This window comes from Artibeus jamaicensis, unplaced genomic scaffold, assembly GCF_021234435.1.
Source record: "Artibeus jamaicensis isolate MK-2021 breed Jamaican fruit bat unplaced genomic scaffold, CSHL_Jam_final scaffold_3151, whole genome shotgun sequence".
NCBI lineage: Eukaryota > Metazoa > Chordata > Mammalia > Chiroptera > Phyllostomidae > Artibeus > Artibeus jamaicensis.
The window spans coordinates 1,381,422-1,395,425 of NW_026522037.1; the positions used below are offsets into that span (position 1 = coordinate 1,381,422).

The 14,004-nt window shown below is 57.6% G+C and overlaps 1 protein-coding gene across 3 annotated transcripts in view; it reads right to left on the reverse strand.

The window, feature by feature from the left end:
* The window catches only part of CARD11 (caspase recruitment domain family member 11), a 74,025-nt gene extending 63,013 nt beyond the window's left edge, over window positions 1-11,012 (reverse strand). For all 3 annotated transcript variants that reach the window (XM_037137925.2, XM_037137923.2, XM_037137926.2), the window contains exon 1: window positions 10,795-11,012. The gene's annotated coding sequence lies outside the window, so the exon portion shown is untranslated. The remainder of the gene's footprint in view (window positions 1-10,794) is intronic.
* Between the last annotated feature and the right edge of the window lie 2,992 nt (window positions 11,013-14,004).

Below are 14,004 nucleotides of genomic sequence, written 5' to 3' on the forward strand. Positions count from 1 at the left end.
AATCCACATGGCAGGCTGCTCTTTGGCCGTGAGAAGGCAGTAGGGCTGACGGGCCACAGCAGGGAAACTGGGGGAACCGGGACGCTGGGGGCGGGAGCCTGCGCCCAGAACACGCGCCGCTCACATAAAACCCCTGAACTTGGCGTCTCCGGACGGGGGAGCAGGTTGCGGAGGCTGCGGGAGGATGGGACCGAGGAACACGGTTTGCAGCCAGGTGAGGACTACGGCAGCGTGTCCCGACGGCATTAAATGCCTCCCCACTGTGTGCTGGAAACGGTCAGTGTTCCGCTGTGCGGGTTTCACCTCCGTGGAAAAGAAGCTGTCACCGGCTCTTAGAGCTGGAAGGAGCTTCAACTGAGTCCTGCCTGCAGGGGATGCAGGGATCCTCAGTGGGCTGGTGCTGCGACAGGCACTCTGTCCTCAGCTGAGACGGATGACTCACGGGCAAACACAGTGAGGGGTGGGCGGGGACAGCTGGGGAGGGGCAACTCCTCTGTGCAATGCCCCCCTGGGGGTGACTTCAGGGCTGGTTCCCGGCAGCTTCACCCTTCTCTCCTCGTCTCTTCCCAAACTCCAGAGCCCATTGCTTCCTTGGCCTGGCTTCAGGCTGTGCGACTTTTAACAACAGAAACTGTATTTGTGGCTTCTCACCTTTCTCCAAAGGAACTTGGATAGCAGCCACCCCTTTCATGCCCACGGAAAGTACCTGGGAGCCCCTGTTCAAAAGCGGGTTCCGATTCAGTGGGTCCAGGCTGGGGCCGCAGACCCTGCGCATTTAACCAGCTCCCAGTCGAGGCGCCGCCGCTGGCCCTCGGACCACGCACACCCTGCGTGCGCAGCAGAGGGGTGGAGGCCACATGGCCAGGCGATGGAACAGCCCGCTTCGTGATGGGGGTGGTGGTTACCTGGGTGCCTACCTTCATCCGAACTCACCGCACTGCATACCGAAAGTGGGTAGTTTATCGTTTGTAAATTATACTTTAACAAAGCAGACTTAAAAGGAAACATTCACTATAGATGAATTATATACCTGAATGTGAGAAATGAAACCATAAGGCTCTTAGAAGGAAACACAAACCGTGGGGTCAGCGTAGCTTTCTTAAACAGCACTCATACAAGACTTCACCCCGTAAAGGAAAAAAAAATGTTAAAATGAGACCTGTTCATCAGCAGACTCCATTAAGGAAGTTCAAGGGCAAGCCGTAGACTGAAGAAAAGTATCTCTAACCCATTTACCTGACAAAGGACTCCCACCTGTCATGTATGAACTCTGACAATTCCATGACAACACGGCGACCGGAGTGCAAACCAGGCACATCCCAAAGGAGCTCCAAAATGGCCAAACACACGAGAGAAGCTGCTGACTTAGTCATCAGTGAAATGCAGATTTAAACCTCAGAATCAGCCCTGGCTGGCGTAGCTCAGTGGATTAAGCGCGAGCCTGTGAACCAAACAACCGCGGCTCGATTCCCAGTCAGGGCGCATGCCTGAGTTGCAGGCCAGTTCTCAGCTTGCACGAGAGGCAACCATACATTGATATTTCTCTCCCTCTCTTCCCCTCTAGAGATAAATAAATAAAATCTTTTAAATATATACATGTATATATAAAAAAAACCCTCAAAATCATTTGTTTTGGCAGCACATTTACAAGAGTGGCCAAAGTGAAGAGACAGACAATACCAAGTGTGAGCACAGATGTGGGGCACCTGGCACTTGCCCAGCCTTGGATGGGGCTGTCGCTGCTACAGGGCTCTCGGGACCCTGCTTGGCAGAGCTGAGGGCAAGCGCCCTCTGAGACCCTCCTGGGCATCTCCAAAAGGTGAGAACAAGAACGCTCACAGCACCCGAGTCCACGACAACCCGGACCGCTTTGCCAGCTCACTAGCCATCAGCAGTCATGCTGGTGGAACATGAAATATTTACAGAGCAGACGTCTTGGCCATAAAAGCCTGCGAGAGAGAGAGAGAGAGAGAGAGAGAGAGAGAGAGAGAGAGAGAGAGAGCGCTACTGCCACAGGCGACCACAGGGACATGGCAGGGCAGCACCGGGTGTCCGCTCCTATCGGCATTTTGCACAGACAACCCGTATGGTTTAAACACGTGAATGTCCCCAGCAGTATCTGGGACACCCTCACACCACAGATCGATGGCAAAGTCACTGTGATGACTGAGCACTGTCCTTTCTTAAGTGGCCCTGTTATGTTTCCCCATCTGGGTGCAGGTGACACTGTGAAAATCCCCTTAGCCTCCCACTTGGGATGTGTGGGTGTCTCTTATATACGGGACACCTCAATGTGAAGTTTATTTAAAACGATAAAACTTCTCGGGGCCCGTGTGCCCCGAGAGGGGGGCCCTGCCTCGGGCCTCCCACCTGCTCTCCTCGCTGCCCTCTGACCCTGCACCCCTACCCTGACTGGCGGCTCCTGCCCCAGCCCCCGGCGGCAGGCCCTCACCCTCAGGACAGCCTCTGCCTCCATGGGGCAGCCTCTGGGGGCTCTTGGTGGCCTCTCCTCCACCTGGCTCCACAGCTGCAGGACTTTTTCCCAACAGGGACGCGTGCAGCCCACCTCCATGGCCGGGCACCGCGTTGCTTCTCTGCTCAAAAGGCCTCAGCTCTTCTCTGTCTGGGAGAAGCCAGGTTCCTTCCCCGGCCTCAGTCCAGCTGCCAGACTCCACGAGCCCCACCCCCGGGCAGAGGGCCTTGGCTGGGGGTCGTCCTCATCAGCAATGCTTTCCTTTGCCGCTGACTACCTCCTCACCGAACTCTAGCCTTGCTGGGTTGCGGAGCCCGGTTTTTCACCCTCCTCTCTGGGCGCCGAGCAGAGGGCCCGTGATGGGCAGACACTGGAACCACGAGTGAGAGGATAGTGGTGGAAATGGATGTTAATGTGTAAGGACCAGACAAAGGGAGGTAAACAGACGTTTGGCAGATGGCTCACGCCGGATTTCAGATTGGGAGGGGACTCTTCAGAGCTTGCTCTAGGGTGCCCCACCTTCGGTGACAAGCATGGTGTCCCCAAATGAGATGTGCACCTTGCCGGCTGGGCACTCGCTGCACCGTAACTGGTTTAATTTCCTGCATGAAGGGCGCTGCCGTCCCCGATTTGCAGATGAGGAGAGGGGAGCAGAGAACGTCAACAGCTCTTCCCAGGTCTTGTGGCTGGTGGGAGGCCGAGCCCACGCCCACCGTGTGCATCGGTCTGTGAATAACACCAGGTGTTGAGTGGCTGAAAGGCCCACGGAAGGAACAGGAAAAGCAACGGGGAGGTGTCAGGGCCCCCTCGGCCCCGCGTGGCCCTGTGACTCAGGCAGCCCTTCGGTCCTTGTCAGAGCAGGCACTGTGGGTGGCCTGCTTGGAAGGAGCCTCGCCCCTGACCCCGAAACACAGCCCTCAGCTCTGTCCAGCGCCCCTCAGCTTCTGCCTGAGATTTTCAGGTTTGAAGCAAAACAAAAATCTGATTCACTGTTTCCAGTCCTACAGGAAACTCAAGTCTTTTATTCTTCTGCCACTAGAAAAAAAAAAATCAAACCAGAAAAAAAAAAAAAACCCCTTCATGTCTTAGAAGAGTTCTGAATGCTTCTCATTTCATACCGCACCAAACATCGTTTATAACGAAGGCCGCAGAATAAAGCCGGAGGAACAGGCAGGAGGAAATGAAACACATTACGATAAAACATACTTGCTAATAAATAAGAGCCTGAGCAATGGATCCTCCTCAGAACATACGACCGGCAAGAAGAAATGCCCCAAAGCTTTGCTCACACCAAGTAATTGGAGGACGGATGGCTCTCCTGGGAAAAGTTCACACCCAGAGGGGGCTGCAACCAGAGACCGTGTTCGGGATTTTGGCAGAAAACACGGGGCATCCGCAGCATTCACGGTGGGAGAAGGGAGACTTGTCGATTTAGGCTGGTTTTTTTTTCCTTTTCCCATTAGGTAACGAAAGCAGACGTGCCTGGCTGTCTCCACTGGATGCCCAGGCACCTGCGGCAGAAATGAACCCCAGGTGCAGTGGGCATCACCCGGGGGGCCCACTGCTCCCGCTGCCCACCCGGAGCATTCGCTGGACTCCACAGATCAGGGTAATAAAAACGACCCTGAGAGGGATGGGAAAACTCACTATGGGAAGAGTCCCCCACCCTCTGTGCAGAAGTGCAGGGGACAGTGCGGCACACTCGGCTGGCGGGTGGGGGGTGCTGGAGGCGGCACCGGGCTTTCCCCTGCCTGGTGGGGGTCATTAAAAGCAATGCACCCCCCACACCCAGCATCCATGGTGACCCCCTTCCTTGTCGTCCCAGAGCATCCCAATGCCACGGTCTCACCGGAGGGAGGGCAAAGTGAAAGCAAAGCTTTTGCCCAGCCTTATAAGATGGTTCAGAGGAAGGCATGACTAACAGGAATTCATGACTATTGAGGTCAATTAATAACAACCGAACCTCCCATTTATAGAACATTTTGTTGTTTCCAAAGCAGTTTTTCACCCACTATCTCCCGTGCTCCCCAGAGCAATTTGGTGTGGTAGGGAGGCGGGATTATTTATCTCCATCTCGCTGGGGAAGAAACAAAAAACCTTGGGACAGTGATTTGCTCAAGGTCACGGCGCTATCATGGCTTTCTAAAGCTGGAGGGTTCTTGGTCCTGCCGAGCCAGGGCGGAGATGACTAATCGGAGGCACCAGGCTTCAATTTTCAGTTTCCCGCCCCCAGCAGACGTGGGCAATCGATCACGGACGCTCTTCACGCAGCTCCAGCCCTTCTGCAGCCGGTGGTCCCTGCCGGCCTGGGTCTGGCCCTCAGGACAAAACCCACATGCCACACGCCCTTGGCTTTGACTCCGTGTCGCGCCTGGAGTACAAGGAAGCCGAGACCGGAGGGGAGAAGGGACTCGCCTGTCGGCCCACAGCCTGCTCTGTGCCCCACGGGCAGCAGGTCCCCATTGAAGGACGCACTGGCGGGCCTGGGGACCACACTCCTCCCTGCCTGGCCAGGGCCCCGGGCTTTCTGTGCTGAGCGTGAGGATGTGGCTTTGTCCCTGGGCCGGAATGAAGGGACCGAGGGGTTAGGCAGCGCACCAGGTAGGATGGAAGAGAGGAGTCGGGGTGGGAAATCAGGAGTCTGGTCCTGGACCTCCTATGAGTCCAGGGAGACACATCGAGGCAGTCGGCTATTAAAGCCTAGAGCTCAGGAGGGGCCTTGGGCCCTTCCCCGGGGACATGCACACGCTTGGCGGTCATGAGCGTGGGGATGACTTTCAAAGCAGTGAGACCCGACGGTGTCCCCTGGGAAGGAGAGCAAAGAAAGAAGAGGCCTGAGGCACTTTGACCTGAGAGGTCAAGGACATGTGGGCATCGGAAATGAGAGAACAGGACGGAGTGTCCACAGACATGGGGCGAAACAAAAGCATGAGCCCCCCCCAGCCATGGAACCCCCGGTCCCAGCATCAGGGTGGGGCTGTGACCAGAGTCGCTGCAAGGTCAGGCCCTGTTAGGACTGCGAGTGGACCACTGGGCTTGGCCGTGGAGGCCATCGTGTGGGGGACAGAGAGGGCAGACGACACCTTCAAAGATCAGCCGGAATGCGGTCACCAGCTGGACAGTGTCTCCCAAGTTCAATGTGGAGCCCTAACCCTGGGACCTCAGAGCGTGACTGTGGTTGGAGATAAAGCTTTAGCTTCGTCGCTACACAGACGTGAGAAGGAAAAGCGACATTTCTATTCGCTGGGAGCGCCCTCTGTCTCTGCTGCTGGCAGTGGTCCTCCGACTCGGGGCAGATACAGAAAACCGCCTCTCCTGCTGAAGCCCATCTCCTCTGCGCCCTTCAGCCTCCCCGTGCTCAACAGCCGCGGGTCTCCAGGGCCCTGGGGAAGAGCCTCCCTGAGCGTGGAGGAAGAGGGGGAGGGCGTGCCTTTCGAAGATGGAGAACGCCCCTGAGGAGGGAGGACCTTTGCACCCTCCATCTTTCACTGGCGAGGAAGGAGGACGACCTTGGGCCCAGCTCTCCAGGCCGCACGGAGGTTAGCAAGTTGGTTTTCAAAAAGCGTCTGGGCATTGAAGACGGAAGGCTCGGAGACAAGTGCGAGGCATCACTATTATTCAACTGAATGTTCCCCCCTAACCAACGGTACTTGAATCCCTTTTTTAAAAAAGGACATTTCTTCTTAGAAAACGTCCATGAATCACGTAAACCTTAGTCAGAGGCAGGGAACGCAGCACCGATGTTGGTGAAAGGCGGTTTCCCTTTGTACCAACATTTGCCCACTGAAACAACCGTGTCCGGCACGGGGATCCTGGTGGCCCTCTGATCAATAAAAGCATGGGTCCTGGCCACCAAGGCCTCTGCGGGCACGGTCACAGCAGCTTTGTCAGAACAGCCCCAAACCGCGAACAGCACGGGCTCTTCAGCCGCGGGAAGGATGATAAATCGAGGCAGATTTGCACGACGCGATCCTGCCTTGATGGAAACCCCTCCCCAGTGACCACCACACAGAACACAAAGGAAGCCGGAGCCCGGAGACAAGAGAAGCCCGTGCGTGATTCCACGTCTGAGAGGTTTGAGGGCAGGCGGGTGGCGGGCCTCATCCACGGAGCCCATCGGGTTTGGGAAGCGAGCTGTGTGCTGTGCCTCCGCGCTGAGAGCCCTTCACCGACCCGGTTTGCTGTTCAGGGGAGAGCACGGCGGGGGGGGGGGGGGCGGGGTTTCTCTTACTGGGACCTGGCTGGAGCCAGAAGTCGCTACACGGGAAAATGTGTCCTCGCGGCAGGAAACAGAGAAGCTAGACCTGGGCCGGCCGCAGGAGCCTGCAGGGACACCTACCCTGGCCCCTCTTTCCTCAACCTGGCTTCTCCTGCTTGCTTCTTACTCCTAAAGATGGTAGGCGCTCACAGTAAAAACAGACCAGAGGGAAGGATACAACATAAATACCGAAATTCTTCCCCTTGCACGGCGGGGCCCCTGAGCCCCATTTCCCAGACATCGACCAGAAGCAGTTTCCTTGTCTAAATGCCGGTGTTTTCTTCTAGAAACTTCTGTATGTACCCTAGACAGACCCACCTGCATCTTGTTAATGGCCTCACAGATTCCACTGTGAGGGCCGCGCCCTTCAGGGGTCTCTGTGGGGCTTCAGGCTTCCCCCGACAGTGAAGGGTGTTGGGACAGTTACCGTCGGGGTGTGCAAGGAGGTGGGCAGGCCCAGCTGCGCCTGGTTTCTCCGAGCAGGGTCCCTGGGCTCCGGGGCTCGTTCGTCTGCCGCGCTGGCACGGGCGCGCCGTCCACCCGATGCATGAGAGCCCCTGCCACCCCTCTCCCTGCCACTGGTTGGTTTTACCAACATTTTTGGTCTTTGTCATCCTGACAGGTGAAAAGGGCGAGTCCATGTTATATGACTTCCCACCTATTCGACTGTAAATGAGCCGTGTGTGTTGGTGGGTTTGTGTTCTCTTTGCTCATACCCTTTAAAAAGCCTTTGTCTTTGGGTAGAATTCCTGACTCTGGAGCCAGCCATCTTTGGTCGAGGGCCCCTCCTGTTCTGCTCACTGTCCACCCCTGGCCCAGTCTGGCCGGTCCACACGTCTGCAGCTGCTTCCACACTACAAGCCGGGTAGGGGAGCACAGAGCAGACACAAGAGACGTGCCTGGGTGGGGGGCCGGACCCCAGGGCCAGAGCTGGGAAGAGAGAGCCCAAGCCATCCGGCCACTGACGCTTGTTCCACAAATCGGACAGTGACCGTTGTAACCTCCGAGGCCTGGGAAGATCACAACCTAAGCCACTACCCCCTGAAACTCGCCGTCCCATCAGAACCACTGACCCGAAGCAGGAGCAGCTCGGGGAGGCTGGGGCCGCCCCACCAGCTTGCCCTGCCCGAGTCGTGTGGCATCCGGGAATGTGCCTATTTAGGCTTTCTTTAGCAGAAAAGTGGTTTTAAGGGACTCCCACGGAAGTTGCTTTCTCCTTTTCTTTCTTTTCCAGTATGAACACCACTTCCCACGGGTTCTAGACCCATGGGACAACGCGTGCACCCACCGGGCGGGCTTCCCTTTGCCTCCGTGCTGGGGGGCTGGGATCCCAGACCAGGAAGCTAGGTAACCAAGCCCCTGCGCTGGTGTGGGGAGGCCGCCTGCCAGCCCCCGGCGGGACCTCGAGAATGACAGCAAAGGCTACGATATGTCACATCTCGTGTTCTCTCATTTTGTGCTTTGTGTAACTGACAAGCCTGAAAATGATCAACATTAGCACCCTGCATGCACTGGGGAGAAACGCCTCTCTAAGAGCTAGAGTGGCTGCAGGCCTGTGCAAGGTCACAGGATGAGCGCAGGTGAGCCATGGCAACTCGAACCCACACCTGCGGCCCCAGTGGGATGCACCCTCAACTCTCCCCCAAGGCCTCAGACCCAAGAGGTGGCGCACGGACCTCCTCCTGCTCCGACTTGTTTTAAACAGAAATCTCCCCAATCCGGTTGTGTGAGACAGCAGCAGCCAGGTGGTGTCAGGTGGTCGTAGGGAACGCTGGCCCTCGGGGACTTAACCCTGTCCCCACTCCCAGGGGCACCAGCGCCAAGGCTGAGCACAGAGCCAGGCCGAACGGAACAGAGGCCATTTTTAAACTGATGTGAGGGTGCTCCCGGCTTCAGCGTTCGACGCTTCCTTCCATCCCAGTCATCTGAACATCAGGACTCCACCTGGCCTGTCATGCCCGAGGTGGCACAAGGAGCTATCGTCACAGAAGCGCCCTCAGCTGCCATCGTCCACCCCACCACCAAACCCGAAGCAAGTCTTGTTTCCAGGGATGGACAAGCTTCACCTGGGAGACCGGGGAAGGAAGTCAGGAGGTGGCCCTGAGGGCACCATCCCAGCCTGGAAGCACCTGTAACTCTCTGGGGCCTCAGGGTCCCAGCGTCTCTCAGCTGGCCTCCCGCACCATCCTCTCTGCCCGAAATTCTCTTCCGTCCACTGTGGGTCTGAGCCACTGCTGGCCAGCGCACGCATGCATAGTCTGCGTGGCAGGACCTGCTGAGAGAAGTCTGGGTCTCCCATGCCTTCCAAGTCCCCCACAGCGCCCCCTAGAGGGTCAGCCCACTGACTGACTGGAATAAGGGCCACCAGCTTTAGAAGAAGAGTTAGGTTTGCAGGTCATTTAAGAAGATCACGTACAGGATGAATGGACAGAGCGTAGGGTCCACCTGGACAGTGGACGATCACTCAGCCTTGAAAAGGAAGGACACTCAGCCACCTGCTATGATGGTGACGGACCCCGAAGTCATCATGCTCAGTGACATTGCCCAGATGCAGAAGGACACGCGCTGTATGATCCCACTAAAAGGAGGGACCTAGAGTGGTCAGGTGCACAGACAGGAAGTTGTGAGGGCGGGGCTAGGGTGGGGGCGGGGCTTGAGGGAGTGAGTGCTTCGCAGGGTCGGAGTCTCAGTGTGGGAAGGTGCTGGTGCTCACACAATCATGCAATTGTGCTTAATGTCCCAGAACTCGACACTGGTCACAGGTGGAGATGCTGACTTCTAGGTTGTGTGTGTTTTACCACAATCTAAAAAATCACCTGAAGGACAATCCTGTGCAGCCTCAGGGCTGTTTGGATTGGCGGGCCCCCAGCCTTTGGTTGGATACCAGCGCTAATAAGACCTACGTAGGTCCAAACCGCTTTGCTGGGGTGGCAGGCGGGGTGCCAGGCGGCCCCTGCCCTTGGGTCACCCCGGGGCCCACACGCAGCCATCACTCTGCAGCTGCCACTGGGTCGACAGAAGTGGAGATTCAGAAAGTGCGGGTCCCGTGCCTGCCCGAACCCCGGTGGGTGCTGTGCACACAGGGGCACCGGGGACCCCCTCCTCCCTGCCAGGTTGGTGGCCTTTGCAGGTTGGGAGAGGTTTTATCAACAACAGACCTGAGGCTTTATGAGAAGGCCAAGTGCACAGGTCTGTCTGGTCCGAGACTGAGCGTGCACTGGTGGCCCCCCGCTGACACCCAGGAGCCTGGACAGACGCTGCAGCCCCAACAAACCCGTTCCCACCGGGCAGGCTGCCCCTTCAGCACAGCTGCAGCCCTGGGAGGGTCTCATCCCCCTCCCTGCACACAGCCCACAGCCCACAGCCTGGGCAGTGTCCCGGGGAGGTGACCTCAGGCCCTCCAGCCTGGGCAGTGTCCCAGGGAGGTGACCTCACCCTCAGTCTGGCTACGGTGGGGTGGCCGTGGGCCCTGCCTGGGCCTCCATCCACTACCGTGAGAGGGGCTGTCCTTTCCTCCCTCCCCACCAGGGCCCCAGCCCTCAGGAGCCTCTGAGTCAGGCCTGGCTGTGGTCTGGAAACTTCCTGTCCTCTCAGGTGTCAGAAAAGATTCTTTTCCTCCCTCTGGGGCAGGTGCCCAGGAGGGAGCCATGCCCAGACTCCATGGCTGGGCCCTCGCTCATCCCTTTCGTCTCCAAGGGGCTGGGGACTTTGCCAGATGGAGATGCTGGGAGGTGGTCTGAGAGGAACCCGGAGGAGAGACATAGGAGGTGGAAGTGTGTGAGAGAGAATGTTTCGAAGGGGACAGACAGTGGAGAGAGGGGGAAAGAGATGGGGGAGAGGTCTGGGGGCCCAGCACCGGGCAAGCCCAGCTGGCCACTCCCAGACGTAACCCTCCACTGCCCCTCACAGACCTATCGCCCCCCAGGCATCCCCCGCTGGGAACCCTGTAACCTCGAGTCGCCTCTCCCTCCACCAGTCACTTCCCCAGCCACCACCACGCTTTCCCCCAGCACCTCCCCCAACTCCCACCCCGTCCCCCCACCCCCACACAGCCACCGCCTACCTGGGGCGCTCATGCTCTGCCAACCGCTGGGCGCCTCCTCCGTGCAGGCCACCGGCTTTCTCCTGGGAGCCCGGCCCTCAGTCCTGCCTGCCCTCGGGGGGCTGCAGGGCCGGGAGCGGGCAGTGCACTCACTGCCCAGGCAGGAGTCAGACAGGAGAGCGGTAGAGGCAGGAGAGAGAGAAAAGGAGAGAAAGTGTGTCACAGACTGGGAGGGGTGGGGGAGGGAAATGCAAAACCCGACAGGAAATGAGACTAAAAAAATGCAAAAGGTTAGAAAAAGAGATAAGGGAGAGGGGGAGGGAGCAGTTTGGGTCCCAGGCCTGGGAGGAGGGCGGTAAGGAGGTGGGTGTGGTGGGGGTGGGCCCTGGGGTGGGATTTCGGAGGTGGGGCCGAGATTGGTGGACCCAGTGGGAGGTGGGGGAGGCTCAGGTAGGGCACTGCCTCCGGTGGGGACTCCTGCCTGGGGCCATCAGCCCCCACCGGGCCCTGAAAACCTGCCAGAGCTCAGATGTGGCCTTGGGAGGGGATGCCCCTTATGGGGGGGTCCCACAGAATTGTGGGGAGCAATGAATCCTGCAGCCTTGGACAGCTCAGGCCTCTTCCCTGCCTAAGCCTTTGTTCTGGAAGCTTCCTGGGGCTGGCCTGGGGTCAGCAGGCCTCCAAGGGCCCTTCCTGGAAACCTCCTGCTGCCCGGCTGTGGTCCCTTCTCACCCGCAGCCTGGGGCTCCAGCACACCCAGTCTGGCCAGTGCTGCCAGGACCCTGGGCCTGTGGGAGAAGCTGTGATTTTTGTGTCCTCTACTCCCAGCAGCCACAGCAGGGACCCTGGGTGAGTCGCTGTCACCATGGAGTCACGGACACCATGGATCAACGTAAAAATCTGGATGAACTGGCTCCAGAGAATCTTGGGCCCCACTGTTGACTACCTCCAGGTCTACTCTGCCTCAGTTTACCTCTCCCTTCTCCCCCGCCTCCCCACTCCATCAACCAGAGAACATACCCTCCTGACTCCAGGTTTAAGTCCTTGAGAAAAGCCATTCTATCAACTGAAGAGCTAAGTAGGAAGATCAATGACCGGTAGCACCCGGGGCCCAGCCCGGGCGGCTCTGAGACCTCCACCGGTCTGGTGGGGGGCAGTTGTGCGGACGCACTTGGGTCGGTGGGCAGGGGGACCCCGCGTTCACTTTCTGCCCAGACTGTTCCACACCAGAACCAAGAACCACAGGCAGAGAAAGGTCCGAGGTCAACACCGCGGCCTGTGGATGCTCATCCCCAGGCCGCCTGGGGCCCCGTGCTCTTGAGGCTTCAGAAGGGAAACGCTGGCCTCCTTCGTGCAGCGGGAGGGTAGGAGTGTCCTCCCGTGAAACACACACACTTTGTTAAAAAGTCCAGCAATTCTCGAGAAGCAAACCACACCCTTGTGAAACCACACTTGTATCAAAAAACATCTTCGTTCCCCACAATTCGCTCCTGTGCCCTTCTGTCCCCGCCCCCCCAGGACGGCCACCGCTGACCTCTGTGGTAACGCAGAGCAGTTCGGCTTGACCCGTCGCCTACAGAATCTGAGCCCTGATTCCACGGGGCCACATGTGGGTTCTCCTCGGGGTCTGGCTGCTGCCGTGCGAATCCGCTCTGGAGATTTGGCGACGGGGTTACACGCAGGTGTAGTTCACTGGACACAGGCCTCTTCCTCCCTGAACAGCTTATAATTAGGATTTTCAAACACCTGGACGAGGGATGGAGCGCGAACACCTGTCCATCCCACCAATGACGGTGGATGTTCCGCTACAGCTGCGGCTCCACAAATGTCCTCACTTGTTCCTCAGTCACGTGTCCTCGTGAAGCCCCGTGAAAACGTGGAACGGTGTGATCTCACGGGACGGTGTGGTCTGGTGGCGAAGGCGCTTGCAGGTGACGTGCGCCTGGGCTGACAGGGAACCAAATTTCAAATTTCATCTAATTGTAGTTAATTGAGAGCTAAACACAGATTCTTGACTGCGTTACCGGAAGACTTAGGTACGTTGTTGGGAACAATTTGAGCCCAGACAGTCTCAGACGTGGGATGGGTAGATTCGTACAACTTTCCGTTTTCTGACGGACGGTGTGAAAGTGATTCGCGTTAAAAAGAAGCCAATGGACGACTTCCGCCAAGATGGAGGCACAGGTGGATGTGCCGTGTCTTCTCACACAACCAAGATTAGAGAAAATTAAATATTAGCAACAGAAAACACAGCCAGAACACGGAAAATTGAACTTTTCGGAAGTCCGTTAACAACAAATTCTTCAGCCTGACCGGTAAGGGGCGAAACCAGCGGCTGGCGGAGCAGGGTTGCACAGGAGGACTCGGCCAGACACACTCAGGCTGGCAGAATCCAGGCGCAGGGTCAGACCTAGTGAGCGACCAGCGAGCAACCAGGCGAGCGACCTCGGGGGAGAGAGCCGGGCCCGGGGCTGCGTGTTGACTGAGGTCCCGCATTTGTGCTCGGGTGGACAGGCGAGGGAGTGGGCGGTTGGACCTGGCCGGCAGGTCCCCACGGCAAGCGGCAGTGGAGGGCGCCGCCATTTCCCTGCTCTGACCCCACCTCCACATACAGCGTCATAACCCAGCGACTCTGAGCGGCCCGGCCCAGGTGAACCACCTAAGGCACTGCTCCTCCGCACCCAGCTGTGAGAAGCGGCAGAGGGGGTCGCCATTTCCCCGCTCTGGCCACGCCCCCCACATACAGCGTCACAACCCAGCGACCTGGGAATCCAAGGCGCCGCTTCTCACACTTAAAGGGCCCGAACAGACCAAGAATGGCACAGGAGGATCTCAGAGCCCCAGAGCCAATAAATCTAAGCGATGAAGAAATAGCAAAACTCACAGATGCCCAGTTTAAAACATTGGTGATCAGGATCCTCACAGAACTGGTTGATTATACGGACAAATTAGACAAATATATGAAGGCGAAACTAATTGAAATGAATGGAATTGCACAGGACACCAATAGCAATGAAAAGGAAACTGGGACGCAAATCAATGGAGTGGACCAGAAGAAAGCAAATAATGGCCCAACAGAAAAGAGTCAAGAAGCAAGAATTCAAAGAAATGAGGAGAGTCTTAGGAACCTCCAGGACATCTTTAAACGCTCCAACATCCGAATTATAGGGGTACCAGAAGGGGGAAAGGCACAGCCACCAGTGGAAAACTTATTTGAACAAATAATAAAGG